Source organism: Benincasa hispida, chromosome 6 (assembly GCF_027475165.1).
Source record: "Benincasa hispida cultivar pf3 chromosome 6, pf3_genome.v1.1, whole genome shotgun sequence".
NCBI classification, from domain to species: domain Eukaryota; kingdom Viridiplantae; phylum Streptophyta; class Magnoliopsida; order Cucurbitales; family Cucurbitaceae; genus Benincasa; species Benincasa hispida.
In genome coordinates, this window is record NC_143483.1 from 51,962,197 (window position 1) to 51,982,002 (window position 19,806).

A 19,806-nucleotide genomic window follows, 5' to 3' on the forward strand; every position below is an offset into this window, starting at 1 on the left:
TATTTATAACCTATAGTTTTAATATTTCATCTCATGAAACATATAAACCATGACTCTTTTTCTATTTTATGGTACTTAATGTAAATCACATTTACATTAATCCTCCACTTGATATATCTCATACATCACACCGTGTTGGATTTTATGTCTTAAAACTCGTAGTTTGTAAATTAATAAACATATTCTGTTTTGTTTTTCGATAAAGTTGTTATTGAAATTGTAATCTTGAATCCAATAAACTAAGCTCCTGGGACTATTTAATGTAGTTTGAACTTTATGTAGTGACATAAATGTGGATCAAGTTCAAATATATAGCCAAAATGGTCTATAGTATATAAATAAGGTTGGGCGCCTTATTTGGGGACACTATGGATGCGGCCCACTTTGTAGTTAGTACAAACGATGTGATCCTGAATCGTTCATGTAGAGATAAGTGAGTGGGGGCATCCTATGCAATGAGTTTGCTGAACCATGAAATATTCACTTTTTATATTCTAAATGCCGTTTTATGTATAAAACTGACAATTTTGTTAATTGATGACCTAGATAACTTAATCTTAATCCTGAGCTAACTATGAACTCCTGTTCACTCGGAATTATCCTTAGATCTGCATAGGTGAGGGCAACTCATCATCGCTGGCCCAATAAGCCTCCCATTTCAGGGGTAAGATTGGGTGGATAGTTGGGAACATAGGGTGCAAGACGAAATTCACTCCTACTCGTTATAGGAATAGTAGATAGGTTGTTCTCTTTAGTACTGAATCCAGGTCTTGAACAAGGAGCCCCACCCTCTCCTTGGCCTAAGAGGGATTCGGTTTATAGGTTAGACCTTAAACCAATTATTCATTAGAGGATCAGTGGAACTTAAGGAATAAGATGTAGTCTTGGGGGTAAAACGGTTTTCATAATCCAGCCGAGATTATGAACAACCTGTGAAGGATTAGCTTACTAATCATGGTTATATCAAATGGACACAAATATATCTATAGTGAGTGGAGTGCAACTATGGGACTCTAGTGGAATGACACGTTAGTTAACGAATGTTGATTAGCTCCGTTTAAAGAGTTTAGTCAGCTAATCTCGGATCGTTGGAGCCCATGATCTATAGGTCCATTAGGTTCCCCTACTAGCTCATATGGAATAAACTTAGAACAGTATGATAGAATGATTCAAATTATTCGAATTAGGTGAAGAGAGAGAAACCGACAAGTAGATGTGATATAGTGGTCGGATTTTTCATTTTAGAGATACAACTTTAATATTTAAATGTGATTTAAATATGATTTAAATATCAAGAATATGAATACGTTCATATTCGGAAGCTTGGAAATAATGGAAATGGTCAAAGATGTAAAAAGTCAAAGAGTTGCTTTTTGACTTTGAAAAGTCAAACTTTGACCGACCTTATATTCAAATGTGATTTGAATTTCGAGAAAATGAATGTGGATTCATGCTTGGGAGGTCAAAATTAGTCAACACAGAAAAAATCATAAAAAGTCAAAATGTTGATGTTTTGGTCAAAGTTTGACTTTGATCAAATGATTATTTTGCCCTTTGACTAAAGTTAGTGGGAAAATCCAAACTTTTGTTAGATAATTCCACTAACAAAATAGTGTGCTAGGTGTTGGCTTATAGTGGAGACATTAAGCCCACTAAGATAGTGGATTATAAGTGTTGGGTTTTTATGGATTTGTTTCATACAAATGTTTCATAGTTTTTTTTTTTCTATAAAATGAGCTTTTGAATTTGGATTAAAAACTTTTGTCAATCTTGTCAAATTTAGTTTTTCAAAATTGGGCTGAAAAAAGGAAAAACTAAAACCAAAATTCCATCTTCTTTTTCCCTCTTTTTCTCTCTCTCGGTTTTCTTCATCCATCGGGTTCTACAACTCGGTTCTGAGTCCAGAGGATAGTAGGTCAACTTTAGTGGTGGTTCGTTTGTGTTCGGGTTGAGATTCGGCAAGGAAGAGTGGTTTTCGGGAGCTACAAAGGTAATTTTAATTACTGTTTTTCCTTCAATTGCATGCATCTTTTCCTTTAAGTTAAAAGCAATTAGAGTGTAATTAGATCCTTATTCCGCTGCGTATGTCTCGAGTTCCATCACACCGATCATATCATATATAATCAATTTTTCTCTAGTCAATTTGAACATTTCAAATCAACACCAAGAACTGATTCTCAACTTGAATCCATTGAGCTACCAAGGGGACCTTATGAACCTGTAGCTTGAAGCTCCAACGGTTCGTGCATAGCTGACTAAACTCTTTAGCCACGGAATCCACCATCCATTAACTGCGGGCATTCCACTAAAGACCAAAAACTGCACTCTCCTTACTACAGATATATTTTGTGTCCATATCAACCAATCGACACATGTCCTGTAGACTTAAACTCTCCAGATGACCCTCGAACACTGTAGCCGTGAGAGCCTTTGTAAATGGATCAGTAACGTTGTGCTTCGATGCGATCTTCATGACTGTCACATCATCGCGATGCACAATCTCCCTGATCAAATGATATTTCTGTTTGATATACTTGCCTCGACGATGACTCCGAGGTTCCTTCGAATTTGACACAGCCCCATTGTTATCACAATAAAGAGTGATTTGAAAATCTATATTTGGAACAACTTCCAAATCTGTAAGGAATTTCCTCGGTCAAACAGCCTCCTTAGTTACTTCACAAACGACTACTTATTCGTCTTCCATAGTGGAGTCTGCGATGCATCCTTGCTTGATGCTTTGCCATACTACAGCCCCTTCATTCAAAGTAAATACTGACCCTGATGTCGATTTTCGAGAATGTCTATCGGTCTGAAAGTCAGAGTCTGTGTATCCTGTAAAGATCTGATCCTTATCTCCATACACGAACATGTAGTCCTTCATTCTCCGAAGATACTTGAGGATCGTCTTGACTGCCGTTCAGTGATCTAATCCTGGACTGGACTGATAACGACTGACAATCCCTACTGTATAACAAATGTTGGGTCTAGTACACAACATTGCATACATTAAGCTTCCAACAGCTGAAGCATAGGGAATCCGTGTCATCTCCTGAACCTCTTGAGGTGTCTTAGGACATTGATCCTTAGAAAAAACGATTCCATGCCTAAAGGGTAATAAACCCCTCTTAGAATCCTGCAACTTGTACCTGATCAACATTTGATCGATGTACGATGTCTGAGACAAGGCTAACCTCTCGTTCTTATGATCCCGAATGATCTGGATCCCTAGAACATACTACGCTTCACTCAAATCTTTCATTTGGAACTGGGAAGCTAGCCACTTCTTAATGTTAGTCAGAAACCCTACATCATTCCCAATGAGTAGGATATCATCCATATACAGTACCAGAAAAGCTACTGAGCTTTTGATGACTTCTTGTAAACACAAGGTTCACCAACATTCTGATCAAAACCAAACGATTTGACTGCACTGTCAAATCTAATGTTCCACGATCGAGATGCTTGTTTCAGCCCATAAATGGACCTATTAAGCTTGCAAACTCTTTGCTCTTAATCTGGAACTACGAACCCCTCTGGTTGAGCCACGTAGATGGTCTCCTCAAGATTACCATTAAGAAAGGCAGTCTTGACGTCCAATTTCCATATCTCATAATAATAAAATGTGGCTATGGACAGGAGTATCCTGATAGACTTTAACATGAGAACAGGTGAGAAAGTTTCCTCATAATCCACTCCCTTGACCTGGGTATAACCCTCTGCCACGAGTCTAGCCTTAAAAGTTTGCACCTTTCCATCTACACCTCGCTTTCGCTTGTAGATCCACTTACATCTTATAGGTTTTACCCTATCAGGCGGATCCATAAGCTCCCAGACTTGATTGAAGTACATAGACTCCATCTCCTGGTTCATGGCCTTAATCCACTCATCTTTGTCAACCTCCTCCATTGCTTGCTTATAAGTCAATGGATCCTCGACCCCATCATTAAAAATGACGTTCTGAGCTCAGTCAAACCCATGTAGCAATCCGGTGGGTTCATAACCCTCGAACTACGTTGAGACAGTCTCAACTCTTGAGATGGTTTACTAGATGAATCGACCTCAACAACCCTTGTTGATCTGCCAGTTTGTTCAACAACTCTTGTTGAACCCTTAGTATTCTCAGTCTCATTAGAAATCTCACGTAGAACAAGCTTACTTCGTGGTTTATGATCCCTGATATGGTCTTCTTCCAAGAAGATAGAATTTGTAGAACAAACACTTTGTTCTCACTTGGGTCATAGAAGTATCCACCCCTTGTTTCCCTGGGGTAGCCTTCAAAAAGAAAAACTTTCGAACGCAGTTCCAACTTCTTCAGGTTAGTCACAAGCACGTGGACCGGACACCCCTAAATCTTGAAGTGGCGTAAACTACCTTTACGGCCTCTCCACAATATAAAAAAAAAGGTGTTTCAGAAACACTTTTCGAGGGAACGTTTTTCAGAATATAACATGCAGTCTCCACTGCAAAACCCCAAAACGAGTTTGGAAGATGAGCATAACTCATCATAGATCGAACCATGTCCAACAACATTTTACTAAGGTATACCTGGGGTTGAGAGTTGGGACGTGATTCTATATTCTATCATATAGTTCTGGAATTGGAGGTCCATATACTCTCCATCACGATCAGATCGTAGTGTTTTTATCTTCTTACCTAACAAGTTTTCAACTTCAGCCTTATACTCCTTGTACTTGTCAAAGGCTTCAGACTTACATTGCATTAGGTAGAGATACCTGTATCTTGAATAATCATCTATGAAAGAGATGAAATATTCATACCCACCTCGAGCCCTAACACTCATCGGACCACAGAGGTCAGAATGTACAAGCTCCAGTAAAAGATCATTTGGTCATCTTGCCTTTGAGGCATGATTCAAACATCGACAAGAAGTTTTCTTTTAAACTCTTTAGAAGTCAACATTTCACCATCTTAATCCTATTGAGGTTGATATGAGCTAACCTTAGATGCCAAAGATGAGCGTTTTCCTTAGGAGAAACTTTTGGTCTTTTAGCTGTTGTCGCTATACTAAACATTTTAGTATTAAACAAGGCTTTTATGACTAATGGTCTTAGTACATACAAGTTACTTTCCATTGAACCAAAACCAATCTCCATTCCATTCTTGAAAATAAACACTTTACTCTCAGAAAAGGAGACAGTATGATCTTGTTCAATGAGACATGAAATCGAGATTAAGTTCCTCTTGATATGAGGAACTACAAAAACATTATCCAGTAATAGATAATGTTTCTTGTCTAAAAATAACTTTAGCCTGTCTACAACAACAACTGAAACAACCTCACCAGTATCGACTCGAAGAGTCATCTCTCCCAGTGGCAACGTTTGCCAGGATTTAAATCCTTGGTAAGAGGAACTGACGTGATTAGTAGCACCCGAATCAAGGATCCAGGCAGAATCATCATTCTCTACCAAACACGTCTCCAAGACCAATAAATCATATTTACTGCCTTTAGACATCTTCCTCTTTTGGAGAGTAGTGGGATCAGTATCAGAACCTAAATAAGCTCCAAGTTCCATTTCATAGAACACTTCTCTTCTATGAACTTTAACAGAGTCAGCAACACTTGCTTTCTCTTCCTGGAGTTTAACTTGGGAACTGACACTACTGGTGTCTTTGTCATCCATCCCTCTGTGCTTGAAAAGTAAGAACTGACGTTCAAACAAATATTGCAACGAGTCCATGATCTCGCGTGCAATGGCCATGTTCTTAACCATTTTGGCCAAAACATCAGGTATGCTAGCCAAAATGTGAAGTCGGGCCAATGAATTAGCCTTCTTCCACACCTCAAATGCATTACGAACACTTCACGGTGCATCAAGGGTCGGGACTTGAGGACAGTCCTCAACCATGACAAACTCGAGATCGTTTACCACAAAATATGTTTTACAAGACTCTTTCCGCTGTATGTAACCGGTCAAACTAGAGGCATTTAACGGAAAAACAAACATGTTGCTGAAAACAAAAACACATTGACCTACGTTAGGTTTTAAGCAAATATTCGTTGAAAAAAACATACAACATCTAATACGGTTTAGCAAAACTAACATGAACCCCGTTTGGCATCTAGTTTCACAATGACGCTTCAAAGGTTTAGGACAAAAGCTACCGAAAGGTGGTCAATTTATCCCTTCTCTAAATTGAGACATTCTCAACCAACCATTAATACCATAACAACTCTTGCTCCTATAACAACTAGCCATCATTGATTTGGTCAAGAAATCATTAACTTACTTAATAATTTCCCATAAGTGTTACCTGCCATTTTAGGCCTTAGAGTTCCACACCAAGCAACCAATCCGAAGGGAAAAAATTCAATTGGGACAAAAAATAAAGTGACCCATCCATTTCTGGAGTTCACCTTGATATTGACCAACTGCACAAAACCCATCTAAAGGGGGACGCTCCCAGGGCGCCACGAGGGAGTGCAAGAATGATCTCATTACGCGAACCAATGAAGAAGATCGTAAGACGTGTTGACACACACCTTTCACCTACTTACTATAAACATTCTCTCCGTCCACCTTGATATTGACTCATGCAAACACCATCTGAAGGAGGATACTCCCAGGGCACCACGAGGCCAAACATGAATCTCATGGCATAGGGAGAAACGTGAGTGGAATCATTAACATATCGTATACATCTTTTCTTCCCACTGAGTATTTTATAACTTAGGGTTTAGTTTACTTAGAAAAAACACGGCTAAGAATTTTAACTAAGTGACTTTTTAGGTTTGTCCAAGAGTAACATTTACCTTGGATAGTTGAAACAACTTTTGATCATCATCCATTAAACTCTTTAACAGAATCTTTGACCAACTGTCGCATGCTTGCAGAAAATCTATCTAATTCACCTTTCTAGGTAGGTTCCCGATAGGGGTGTTCTGTTTCCGTCAGCTTAAGTATCCCAACCTAGACAGAACCTGCCTTAGACAAAAGGTCCTTTATAGATAGATTCAATATAATTTTAATCTTTTATGCCAATCAATTTAATCCTATTAAACCAATTTAAAAGGATTAAACTAGGTTGCTAATCCTATTAGAACCTTGAACATAGGTCTATCTCAATCCAATTTTAAAACCCTTTTAAAACGTGAGTTCGCCTAAGTCTGCATGCAACTCTTTCTTATCGATTTTAGTTCTAATTTCTATTATAACGCTTATAATAGAAACAACCAAAACCATGCACAACGCAAAGCAAACACATACAAGGCATTCATAACTTTTATAAAATAAGTGTCATGCTCCATGCATTGTTCATTCATTGCTATTTTTATATAGAACTTATACAAATAAGCAACGAGCCAAGCACACATGCTTCCATTCACCCTTATACTATAACGCTTATAATATAAAGATGATGCATAAATATGCTTACTGCATGCATAAATATAACTCTTATATTTCATGATGCATGCGCATGCTTTCTTGTAATTTCATCATGCCATATTATAACACTTATAATATATGATGCATGAATAATTGCACAACCTAAGGTGGGTTTCAAATCTATATGTCATACACTATGCCATATAAACCACATACATCTCATGTATATTAAACAAAAGTTGATGAACCGGGATAATTAGCCTAAAATCCTCAAAACTAAAAGCTAACAATTACAAAAGCAAAGAGTCTCCAGTTCAAACAGGCGAACCGGGTCTTGAACCGTCCGGTCGAAGTTCACATCTCCACTGTTTGTGTACCAAACTTCAAGTGATCGCCTACACAAAAGAGTAAACGCTTTACTCAATCGTTTACCTATTCTTCTAGAGCTAAATGATCATGTACCTTTTACTATGCGATGAAGCATGAGGTACGTGATCGTCAACGCGCAACAAACAACGCAAGCCTTAAACGATTGTCTAAACAACAATGATGCGGTGAAACACAATCGTTTAAATGATCGCTAAGTGAGCGCCAAAGTATCGTATACCGCATGATCGTGTAGCCAATAACTATGCGATGAGGCATGCTAACTACATAATCGTTTAGTGCGTGCGCCTTTTATTAAACGATGAGCATTAAATGCTCCCACTCGATCGTTTACCTCCAACATCCACGCGATCGGGCAACCAACACTACGCGATAAAGCAAACACTTTACCCCATCGTTTAGCCAAATCCCAACGATCGTTTACCTGAGGCTACATGATACGACCAACTCTTGGCCTTCTTCCTCGCTGAGAACTGCATCTTCATGCTTTGAAACTTCATCACAAACGACTCGACAAACTCATACACTTTGAATTACAGACTCGATTGCTTGTTAATTATGCCAAAAAACACACGAGCCCTTACAAATTAACACTTTGTAACTTTAAAAAAAGCTTTACACAGAGGCAATTAACCCGTAAACATTCATCAACACCATCCATAATCGCATTTAACACTTAAATGCAAATGCAGAAAACCCACCACGACTGTAAAAGAAGTTCAAAACAGAAGTGAAATTTGGAATATCATAAAAACCTTGCTCTGATACCATTTGAAGAAAATCAGACATGAGGATTTCCATGAGCAGCGGAATGATCATTCCAAATTCCATTCGATAATGAACATACACAATTACAGTACAAGAAAGGGAAACTGGCTGGTCATGCACAATGCGAAATTACAGCATGCTTTAGACAATCAAGGGATAAGAAATACATATCTTTGAAGACTCATGCTTCAAACTCCCTCGATCACGAACGCTCGCTCAGTTCTCCAAGACAGCAACACACGAAGACTTCGAATACAACGACCGCAATACAACACGATCCACAGCAACCACCACACGAAAACTGCGAACACACAACGAACGTCCTATAAAACCTTGAACTCAGTCGAGTTGAGTGAGGACACCACCACAATGACTACCTTGGTATTCTCGGTGTGAGAATCCAGAAGGCAACCTATCGTATAGAGAATGCCCTGTGATCGTTTAGCTATGACTATTGAGCGAATTATCGTGTAGTATCACTCCACGATCGTTTATTCTCTCTTTCAGCTATCGTTTAGTGAAACCAATTCACTTGACAACAATTCCGTGAGTTTTCTTTCCGAGAATACCAACTCTTCTAAATTTAGGAAAACCTTTTTCTTTTATCTCACGTTTACCATAAAACCACCAATAACCTCCCACTCAATTGGTTATTAGAGAAGAAAAAAAAGATAATTATCCAATAATTAATATTATTATAAATATATATGATAACCAACTTACCATATTATATTTATAACCTATAGTTTTAATATTTCATCTCATGAAACATATAAACCATAGCTCTTTTTCTATTTTATGGTACTTAATGTAAATCATATTTACATTAATCCTCCATTTGATGTATCTCATACATCACACCGATCATATCATATATAATCGAATTTCCTCTTGCCAATTTGAATATTTCAAATCAACACCAAGAAATGATTCTCAACTTGAATCCATTGAGCTACCAAGGGGATCTTATGGACCTGTAGCTTGAAGCTCCAACGGTACGTGAATAACTGACTAAACTCTTTAGCCACGGGATCCACCATCTATTAACTGTCGAAACTCCACTAAAGACCGAAAGCTGCACTCTCCTTACTATAGATATATTTTATGTCCATATCAACCAATCAACAGTGCGATAACCCTTCACAGATCGCTCGTAAGTACAGTTGGGTCAATAACTGTTATGCACCCATAGTTACATCTAACTCCTTAAATACCACTGATCCCCTCTAATGAACATAAGTCATAGTCCTACTATGACTGAGTCCTCTCTTCCAAAGAGAAGTTATGGCCACTATGCTCAAGACTTGAAATTATCCCTTAAGGGATCAATCTATCTACTTACCCCTTCTTCGGGGAAGGAGTGAATTTCATCTTGTGTAACTGAGTTCCCACTCCCAAACCAGAAAAATCCCCAAAAAGATAGGCTTGTTGAGTTGGCAATCTGGCCATTCTCACCCATACTAATCAAAGGACCGCTCTCAAAGGCAGGAGTTCCTAAAACACTCAGGATTAAGGTCATGTCACCTATGGTCGTTTAGGTAAGATGTAAGTCTCAAGTATCAACGGCGTTATATAAAGAGATTAGTTATCTCATGGTCCGATCTTTTATAAACTCTTTGTATAGGACACCCCTGCTCGCATGTCTCCACATGAATGGTCAGAATCTACCATCTGTGGTAGTTCACAACACTTGCAAACATCTACAAAGCGTGCCGTATCCGTAGTGTCACCAGGATCAGGTATCCCTCCTTAATCCTTATACTACAGACCTTTTTAGGTTATCACTTAAGGCATGATCTACTTGTATATCTCATTTACATGTTTAAGTTTATATACAATAACCATGGGGTTTTATTTATTGGATATGAGTAAATGCGAAATAAAATAACTCTTATTTTATTCATAACAATGTGTACAGTTTACAAACTACGAGACTCCAAGAGAATTAGGACACCAATCCCAACACTACCTATGAGGGCGGTCCTTTGATTTGTATGGGTGAGAGTGGCCAGATCGCCAACTCAACAAGCCTACCATTTTGGGGATTTTTCTGATTGAGGAGCTGGGAACTCAGCTACACAAAATGGTATTCACTTCTTCCCCGAAGTAGGGGTAAGTAGATAAATTTCTCTCTTAAAGGCTGATTCTGAGTCTTGAACAATGTGGCGTTACACCCTCTCCTAGTCTGAGAGAGGTTTAGCCATAGTAGGACTATGATCTATTATTCATTAGAGGGATTAGTGGTACTTAAGAAGTTAGATGTAACTACAGGGGCAAAATGGTAATTTGGCCCAGCTGTACTTACGAGCAATTTGTGGAGGGTCATCGTATTATTGATTGGTTATATCCAATAAACACATAAATATATCTGTAGTATGAGGAGTACAGTTATTGGCCTTTAGTGGAGTTCCCGACAGTTAACGAATGGTGGATAATGTAGTTAAAGAGTTTAATTAATTATTCACGTACTGTTGGAGCTTCAAGCTACAGATCCATAAGGTTGCCTTGGTAGCTTAAAAGGATTTAGTTGAGAATCAGTTTTTGGGTTAATTTGAATTATTCGAATTAATAAGAAGGAATTTAATTGTATATGATATGATTGTCATAATGTATTTGATACATTATAGTTTAATTGGAGGAAATAAATATTTGAATGAGATTCAAATATATTTTCTATGAATGAGATTCATAGTTGTTAATTTTAATACGAATATGATTTATATTAAATGTCATAAAATAGAGAGAAGGAACTATAGTTTATGTTGTATCTAATATTAAAACTATAAGTTATAAATATAATTTGATAAGTTGGTTATCATATTTATTTATATTATTTATTATTTTGAATAATAATCCATTTTTTCTCTCTAACCACCTTAGTGGGTGGTTAGTTGGTTTTTTATGGCAAAAGGAATAAAAAGAAATTAGGTTTTTTTTTCTCTACATGAAAAAAGAGAGAGTCTATACGATAAACATTTTACACTATATGATCGAGAAGCTTTTATATACGATATAGAGTTTCTTCAATCTTCTTCCTCCTCCAAACTCATAATCCCTCCTTACCAAAATAGTCAGAGCCCATAAATCATGGGTTCTCACCCCGAGCATACTGAAGGTTCCAAGTGGTGTTGTCTTCTATTTTGGTTCGTGAAATTCTTGAAGAAAGTCTACAAGTTTGCTGATGTGTTCGAGTTGGTGATAGTTCAAGGGATTTACAAGAAGAAGTGTTCTTCAAAGGTGTAATCTCTTAAACCATATTTCTTGTTTAAAAAACATGCTGTAATTTAACTTAGAATGCATAATCTATATGTTTACTATAAAATCATGTTTTCAATCTAAATAGAATTTGGACGATCCACTTCCGCTCATGGATCTCTTTAAAATGAGTTCCTTCAATTAGTATTAGAGCTAGGTTGTAGTTCTGATTCTAAATTCCATTTCTATATTGAAATCATTTACAGTTTTGGTGGGTTTTAAGTTCTGCATTGCATTTAAATGTGAATGTATGTGGATGGTTGTTGATGGATTTTTTAGGGTAGTAATCTCTGTTTATGGCTTTGTGTTTAAATTACCAAAAGTTAATTTGTAAGGGCCCTGCATTTTTGGGCATTTAAACTTGCAATCGATTCTGTATTAGTTTGGTTTTGAGTCGTTCATGAAGTTTCAGAAGGAAGGTTGCATTGCGTTTCGATGGAAAAGACGAAATGGTGGTCGCATCATGTAGCTAGAGCTAAATGTTCGTTTAGATTTTGCTATGCGTTTGTGTAGAGTTTTTTGCACGGTCATGTAGCATATGCTAAATGATCGCATAGCTAATGTTACGTGATTGTGTAGAGTTTGCTACACGACTGCGTTGCATTGGCTGCATGATCACGTAGGCGCTCGATGGGTAGATGATCACGTGGTATATGATCTCAACGTAAGGCTTGCGTGCTAAACGATCGTGTAGCCTATCATGCTCATCGCACAGTAATTAGCTACATGATCGCATGGTTTGCGATACTCGAAGTACACTGCACGATCACATGGACTTTCATGCTCATCGGATAGTCAAAAGCTATGCGATCTCTTTTACACGATCATCTATACTCGACGATCAGGAGTTTGCTACACGATCAAGCTGCAAGGGTTCTTGGTCAGTTCAAGACCCGATTCACTTGTTCCGAACCGATGGACTCAACTTTTGTAATAGTTTAGCCTTTTATTTTTCGGTTTTGAGATTAACTATCCTGGTCCATCAACTTTAATTAAATATGCATTTGATGTATGTTTATTATATATGCCATAATGTATGTCATATAGTTTTAAAACCCACCATAGGTTATGTGTAAACCCCGAACTCTAGGTTCCTAGATAAGCATGTTTAGCCAAAGGAATGTTATATTATATATTTTCTTTCTTATTTTTATTAAAGTAGTAATTCATGGTTATTTATAGGAAATATGATGGAAGGGAAGGAAAAAGATATTAGGTGGGGGTAACGTGGCGATTAATCCTTGAACTTGGGATGCAGTGGGAAGTGTTTTTGGAAGAAGAACTTCAAAAGTTTGGTTTCGGCAGTTGACATGAAAAATTTTAGTGAATTTGGTTCCATTCGAAAACTGAGAGAATCTAGGTTGCGAGATTGTCTTGCTGGAGGAAGATTTCAGGAGGAGAAGAACAAGGAGTGAAGAAAATAAAGGGAAGGCAGAATCTCGGATTTAAGCAGGGATGAGGAAAATATTGGAAGTTCCATGCCAAACTATAAGAAATTCTAGGCTGAAATTTTAAGGTAAGAAAGTTAACTCAATTCTAAACAAGTTTGTAGAAGGAAGTTTCTTGAAAAGAGCTCTGGATTTTGAGTTATAAATTTTTGAACTTATAACAGAGAATTGGTACATAAGTAGACAGCTGCTTGTGAAGAACAAGCAAGCGGTCCATCGTGGAGAATTATAGCGAGATGTGGGCATGAGGGTCTCACTTATAAAGGAAATCTCGTTGATCTCGCTGATCTCACTCTAAGAGATCTTGCTGATCTTGCTCTAGGGGATCTCGCTGATCTCGCCCATGAGGATTTCGCTCATGAGGGGGATCTCACTCATGAGAATCTCGCTCATGGGGATCTCGCTAGTAAGGCTGTCTGTGTTAATGGAAGTTCCTTTAATAAATGAATTATTTGAGGTATTTTACTAGGAATTCTAAGTAGTCGGGAATTATATCTTTTCAAGCCAAGAAGAGCCAGGGGAAGCATATAAACCATTAAGAGCCTGACGAATGGTGAGTGACTAAGTAAACTTAAGGTTTCTAATACTCATGCATATATGATCAAGTAAAGCACAGTGACATTAATGATGAATTTATACTTCCTCAAGCAACAAATGGTTGGAGAATAACTTAACGCATGTTTCCCGACTTGTATGTGTGTAACACATGCCAAGGTATGTCGTGTAACCATTACAAAAGCTATATTTCTGATTTTGATATATGCTTCCTCGGGGGAAGGCTATGAGAGAATGAGTTCGTGTGTAAATACTGGGCAATGGAACTTAATTTGATGTTACAAAATATACATTTGATACCGAAGGATGTTTGAGAAGGTATCTAACCAATTTGGTACCGAAGGACATTTGAGAAGGTACCTGGCCAATTTGATACCGAAGGACATTTCAGAAGGTATTTGGCCAATTTGATATCGGAGGACATATGAGAAGGTATCATAGTAGCTCGATATTGAAGGACAAATTTGAGAAGGTATCTTAGCAGAAGTACCTAAAATATAATGGTACTTAGTATGGCCACGTACACGTAGGCAGTTATGAATGAGAGACTGAAGTATGGGTTTCTTGGCTGGTAATAAACGTTTGGGAGCTAGAGCATTTAGGCTCGTTCTCAACTAGGGAATAATAATGCTTAATGATGTCTGAGAATGGTTTAAATCTACATCTAGAGACAATTGCTTGAGTTTACTCACATGTTTATAGTGACACTATGCTTATTGCTTTACGATTCTATAGTCACTCACTGGGTTATTAGCTCACAGAATTTCTGTGTTTTCCCTTTTCAGGTAGCGGTCAGTTTCCTCAAGGTTGATCCTGCTACTGCTTGCCACTGAAAGACTCGGCTTATTAAAAGACTTAGGTTGATGATCTATTTATATACACATGTTTTGAGAGGGACTAGGGCTTCTGTAGGAATGTTTGGGCCACCTGTGAGTATGTTTCTATAAATGTAATGTCTTGGTTGTATGCATGTCTTTATGGAATCTTTGTAGAACCTTAAGGAGGTTTGCTGTTTGCGTATATTACTAATGTTTCAAACAGGTTGGTATTTAGATTAGAAGGCTTGGGTGGTGAGTGTTGGCAGTAGGGCTAGTAACTACCACGATCATATCCTCTTCCAGAATAAAAGGGTAATCTGGGAGGGGGTGTGACATTATGCATTTATTTTCATGCATCATTTCATATTATAAGTAGTGTTATAATATATTAGTATGAATGATTTAAATTACATAAAGCATACTCATGCATCATATAATATAAGAGCTATAATTATGTATGCATGCATTATAGCATATCCATGCATCATTTATATTATAAATATTATAATATAAGGTTAAATGTTTGTATGGAATGTATGCTATAGTTTAATTCATTACTTGTTTATATAAAAATTATATATTTTAGTAATGAATGAACATTACATGACGCATGACACTACCTTAGGTTAATTTACGATTGTTATAAATAACTTATGTATGTCTAGCTTGCAATGTCAGTTGGTTTTAATTGTTTCATTTCTTATAAGTGTTATAATAAATGAAATTAGAATAAAATTCAATAATAAAGAGTTTCATGCAAACCTTAGGCTTTAATCATTTTTTAAAAATATTTTAAAATTTGATTGAGATAGATATAAGATCACATTTCTAATAAGATTAAAAATCTAAGTTTAATCTTTTAAATCAGTTTAATAGGATTAAATTGATTCATAATAAAAGATTAAATATGTAACAAATGTATTTATAAGGGACATTTTGTCTAAGGCTGGTTCTGGCTAAGCTGGGGTACTTAAGTCGATGGAAATGTCACACCTCTACTTAGGAACTTACCTGGAAAGGTGAATTAGATAGATTTGTTACATATATGCAAATTTGATGAAGGTCTATTAAAGAGTTTAATAAGACTTGAATCAAAGTTGTTTAATCATCAAAAGCAAGTGTTATTTTTTAGCAAATTAAACAAATCACTTAGATAAAATCAGTAGCTAGATTTTCTAAGTTAATGAACTCTAGGTAGAATATTCAGTGGGAGGAAAATGGAGTATATGATGCTTCACTTTAACCTCTACACATTTCTCCCAAAAAATTCACACCGTGAGATCTATCCTCAGCCTCGAGTCACCATGGGTGTCCCCCTACGGGTGACATTTGGGTAGGTCAATACCAAGGTGAATGGAGAGAATGTTCATAGTAAGTGAGAGCGGGACGTGTGACAACATATCCCTCGATCTCTCTCATTAGGTTGGATAAAGTTTTATCCATCGCCTTGTGGCATCGTGGGTGTCCCCCTAAAGGATAGCAGTTTTGCATAACTCTTTGTTTGATCTTCAGAAATGGATAGGATTGCTTTAGTCTCTCGTCCTAATCGGCTTTTTCCTAAGGTTGGCTCATTAGGGAGAGATTCTAGGACCTAAAATGAGGGGTTTACATTTACACAAAATTGTTAAGGATGTTAACAAATTCTGGACCGAACAATAGTGACTAATAGATTCAATTACAAGGAGTTGTTTCTGTCTAATGGTTGAGAATGTCTTATTTCATTGAAGGGGCACTTGATCACCCTACGGTGACTTTTGTCCTACCTCACTAAAGCATATTTGCAAAATCGATGTAACTTAGGGTACACTAGACTATTTTGCTAAAACCTGATTGGTTTTATAAAATTGATATAATGCAAGTAGACTTAATTAAGTTTGTTCTGTTTCAACAATTATATTATGGCTACTGCGACTCTAAGCTTACTTACCATCGACAAATTAATTGGCGAGAACTACGCTAGTTGAAAAAAATACAATAAACACAGTTTTAATCATTGATGATCTCAGATTTGTCCTGACGAAGGAGTGTCCTCCCATTTCAGCTCTTATTGCTCCTCGAAATGTTTGAGAAGCATACGAGCGATGGAAAAGGGCGAACGAGAAGGCCAAAGCGTACATCTTAGTCAGCCTTAGTGAAGTTTTGGCCAAGAAGCATGAGCCCATGGTCAGTGCATGCGAGATCATGGAGTCCCTGTGGGGGATGTTCGGACAACCGTTTGCGCAGCTCAAGCACGATGCTCTCAAGTACATCTTCAACTCACGGATGCAAGAGGGGTCATCTGTTCGGGAACATGTTCTCAATATGATGATCCACTTCAACGTGATTAAGATGAATGGGTCTAGCATCGATGAGGCTAACCAGGTTAGCATTATTCTGGAATCCTTACTAGATAGATTCCTTCATTTTCGTAGCAATGCTGTTCGAATAGGATTGACTATAACCTTACTACTCTGCTCAATGAGCTGCAGATATTCTAATCGTTGTTGAAAAGCAAGGAGAAGAAGGGTGAAGCAAATGTTGCTTCATCATCTAAAAGTTCCACAAAGGTTCGACCTCTAGAACTAAGTCTGCACCTTCTTCCTCTAGCACCAGAAAGTGGAAGAAGAAGAATGGTGGTACGGGGAAGGCGCCTGCTAACCCACAAGTTGCTGATCCAAGGGGTAGATAACCAAAAAGGGTTGAAAGGGAAAATGTTTCCATTGCAACCAGGACGAGCACTAGAAGAGGAACTGCCCCAGATATTTGGCGGAGAAGAAGAAGGCCAGATAAGATAAATATAATTTGCTTATTTTGGAGACTTATTTAGTGGAGAATGATGATTCTGCCTAGATTATTGACTTTGGAGCCACTAACCATGTTTGTTCTTCATTTTAGGGAATTAGTTCCTAGCGGTAGCTTGGTGCTGGTGAGATGACGATGTGAGTTGGAACCGGGCACGTCGTCTCAACTGTGGCAGTGAGAAGTCTCCGGTTAACTTTACATAACAAATTTCTCAGTTTGAATGATGTATTTGTTGTTCTCGATTTAAAAAGGAACCTAGTGTCTGTTAAAATGTAATTATCAACTGATTTTTTCTTACAATAAAGTGTTTATTACTAAGAATGGTGTCGATATATGTTCTGCTCAACAGGAAAATAATTTGTATGTGCTAAGGCCGTTAGCAAAAAAATGCCCTCCGTAACATAGAGATGTTTAAAACTGTCGTAACTCAAAATAAGCGACTTATAATTTCTCCTAAAGAAAATGCCCAACTTTGGCATCTAATATTAGGACACATTAATCTCAATAGGATTGAGAGGTTGATAAAGAATAGACTTCTAAGTGAGTTAAGAGAAAATTCTTTACCTGTGTGTAAGTCATACCTTGAAGGCAAAATGACTAAAAGGCCTTCTACTGGAAAAGTTCATAGGGCCCAAGAACCTCTAGAGCTAACGCATTCAGACCTTTGTGGTTCGATGAATGTAAGAGCCAGGGGAAGTATGAATATTTCATCACTTTCACTATTGATTATTCTAGTTTTGTGTACGTTTAATTAATGCAAAATAAGTCTGAGTCCTTTGAAAAATTCAAAGAATTCAAAACTGAAATTGAAAACGCATTAAATAGAATGATTAAAACACTTCGATCTGATCGAGGTGAAGAGTTTTTGGATTCATCTTTCCAGAAATATTTGATAGAACATGGAATAGTTTTCCATCTTTCAGCACCTGGTACACCTCAGCAGAATGGTGTATCTGAGAGGAGAAATCGAACCCTATTGGACATGGTTCAATCTACGATGAGTTACGCTTCCTTACCTGACTCGTTTTGAGGTTATACAATGGAAACTACAGCTTATATCCTGAACTGTGTTTCCTCCAAGAGTGTTGCCAAAGCATCTTTGAAGTTATGGAATAGTCGTAAAGCTAGTTTACGTCAATTCATAATCTAGGGTTACCCAACAGATGTGTTTCAGACTAATCCTAAGAAATTGGAACCACTTTCAAGGTTATGCCTATTTGTAGGCTACCCTAAGGGAATGAGAGGTGGTTAGGAAATCTAAAACAGAGATCTCTACAAGCATCGGAAGTGGATCGTTCCAAATTTCATTCAGAATGAACACAACAATCACAGTCTAACCGGAAACGAACATATTATGCATAAACCGAAACTACAACATGCTACAAGAAAACACAAAGGATAGAGTATGCGTACCTTTGAAGAACTATTCTTCAAGTATCCCTCGTTCAGTCTCCAATGCATCCAAAGCAACAGTCGAACGCAACGAATAGAACACCAATAGCACGAATGTCTAGATACACCTCGAACCCAATCGAGTCGAACTCGATCCACGAATTGAGCAGGAACACCACCATAAGTGTTACCTTGGTATTCTCGGTGTGAGAATCCAGGAGTTGTAGGCTCTGTATGATCTTGGATTGAGAAAGATAGGAGGTATAAGATCGATTAAGTGGGAGATCTGGACGCTGTCTAAAGTATAAACGATGTACTCGATCGTTTAAAAGACTCGTATAGACTTTGCTACTCGATCGTGTAGCAACGATCAACGAGTAACTATCGTATAGTCAACTCTTTACACGATCGTTTAGACTCTCAACGGCTATTGCTTAGTAAAAACTTTTTTTACTTGATAGCCCTTTTCGGTGAGAATTTTTCAAATGAATCAACTTACTAATTTTGGAAAAACAAATTGTCTTTTATCTCACGGTTACCATAAAACTTCCAATAACCTCCCACTCAAAACGGTTATTAGAGAAAAAGAATTAATTATCATATATTAGTATATTATAAATAAATAGGATAAGCAACTTATCATATTATATTTATAACCTACAGTTTTAATATTTCATCATATGAAACATATAACCACAGTTCTTTTTTTATTTTATGGTACTTAATATAAATCATATTTATATTAATTCCTCCAATTAATGTATCTAATACATCATACCAATTATATCACATATAATTGAATTTTCTTTTATTAATTTGAACACTTCAGACTAACCCTGTAACACCCCAAATATATTTTTTTTTTGTGTAATTTCAGTTTTTTCTTTTATTATTGAGGGCATTTTTGGAATTTTGGAAGTCAAGTGTAGTTGCGGAATTTAATTTTTGGCGTTGAATTTATTCAATTTGGAAATTAATGACAGAAATTAATTTCATTTTGGGAAGGAAACGAATTTAATAGTATAAAGTGGAATAAGGAAAGGAATAAAA